Genomic DNA, 1,894 nt, shown 5'->3' with positions numbered 1-1,894 from the left:
CGGCACACGTCCCGGTTCGTCCTGGGTGTGTGCTCTTTTTTTTTGCCATTCCGACGTCGCGTAATACGTTCGTTCCATGCGTACATACTCACAAAAACACACACACACATACATACATACATACATACATACATACATACATACATACATACAAGCATGGAAGATTGAATTGCTATTTATTTGCATTTTTCCTCTAGCGACCGTAATGTGTTTCTTTTTTGTCGCTAGTTGGCGCCCTCGGACTACCGTAATTTCCACAACGCGTCCGTTTTGCCATCGCATTCTTCCCTGCGGCACTGCTTGCTCACAAATTTTTTTCTTTTCAGTATATATGAGCGAAGCAAACATTTACCTGGAGCATCAGCCTTCCGCTATTATTATTATTCCGCTTAAACCTATTCCTACTGCAATGTTCAATGATCAACTCAATTCCCGACGAAAGACGGTCTATTCTGAGTTACCCAAAACGGTGACTGGCAGGTGAGTGCATTTGATATATTTCTTTAGCGTTTGGACGTGTGTGATTCAATATATTTTGTATGACACTCTGTTACATTGGCGTAATTGAGCTCTTCAATTTAATTTAATTTAATTTTATTTTATAATTTAACAATAACTTTAATTGATAAATACGTTGTCATTGCCTTGCATTGACTCACGTAGCTTTGCAATGCTGCTTGACGATTATTTGATGATTTTGTTGTATGACATATATTGTTATGATTATATCGATTAAAATTGTGCACTTTGACACTGTATGGCATTAGATTAATTTTATAGACTTTTGACTTCGAAATTTTTTCAAGTCGATTCACACCAAAAAAATGTTAAGTCCAAACGCCCAGGTCGCGCGGATAGCCCTCACCCGCCGCGGATTTTCCCAAGTCGGAAGAGCTTTAGCCGCGAGTCGGTGTTTGGACTTTAACTTTTTGTTGGTGTGATGAGACTTGAACATTTTTTAGAGTCCAAACGACCAGGTCGCGCGCATAGCTTTCACCTGGCGCGGATTTTCCGAACTCGGGAGAGCATCACGCGCGGGTCGGTGTTTTGGACTCTGAAAATTTTTCCCATCCACTCCAAAAAATGTTAGAGTCCAAACGCCCAGGCCGCGCATATTCTCTTGACCGAGCGCGGATTTTTCGACCTCGGAAAAGTTTTTGCCGCGGGTCGATGTTTGGACTCTGAAATTTTTTCAAGTCTCGACAAAAAGTTAAAGTCCAAACGTTGGGAAATATTTTCAGAGTCCAAACGTTCGAGTTGCGCGCAGTGCCCGGCCGGGGCGCGGTTCGGCGGCCACGGCAAGCGGCCACGCACCTTCCCAAACTCCAAATCCGGCCGCGAGGTCGCGCGATCCCGAGGCCGTTCTGGGGTACCATGGCGATGCAGGATTCTGTGACTACTATGAGGGAGCAGGCAGTCGTGTGAGCGAATGCGCGCGCGAGTGCGAATCGAAGCAGAATCGATCTCGGTTGGCGTCGGGCACGATGGGCAGATGTAATGCTGTTCGCGCGGTCGCCCATGCTTAGCCGGGGTTTTGAGCGGTCTGTCGGATCCAGTGGCAAGCTATCGGCGTGCCTCGGCGCGAGTATTGCACTCGAATCGCCGGGCAGCGTCCGGAATCGACGGTTTTCGGAGCTCGTGCAAGCCGCGAGCGTAGTGTTTGAGTAGCGATGTACACGGAGAACGTGTGAAAAGAAACGCGGGGCGCCCGTCGTCCCGCAGCAGCCTCGTTTGCTGCGAATAGCTACCTGGTTGATCCTGCCAGTAGTCATATGCTTGTCTCAAAGATTAAGCCATGCAAGTGTAAGTACGAGCTCTCGTACAGTGAAACTGCGAATGGCTCATTAAATCAGTTATGGTTCATTTGATCGTACGTGTTACTTGGATAACTGTG

General features: G+C 46.9%; 1 non-coding gene across 1 annotated transcript in view; it reads left to right on the top strand.

Moving 5' to 3' along the window:
• Positions 1-1,745: 1,745 nt before the first annotated feature.
• LOC143472924 (small subunit ribosomal RNA) overlaps positions 1,746-1,894 on the top strand; it is a 1,808-nt gene continuing 1,659 nt past the window's right edge. The window contains exon 1 of the ribosomal RNA XR_013120227.1: positions 1,746-1,894. This exon is cut by the window's right edge and continues 1,659 nt beyond it. This is a non-coding gene — a ribosomal RNA (small subunit ribosomal RNA).

Source organism: Clavelina lepadiformis, unplaced genomic scaffold, assembly GCF_947623445.1.
Source record: "Clavelina lepadiformis unplaced genomic scaffold, kaClaLepa1.1 scaffold_229, whole genome shotgun sequence".
NCBI lineage: Eukaryota > Metazoa > Chordata > Ascidiacea > Aplousobranchia > Clavelinidae > Clavelina > Clavelina lepadiformis.
The sequence above is the reverse complement of the archived record's forward strand: the minus strand, read 5'-3'. Positions and strand labels throughout refer to the sequence as shown.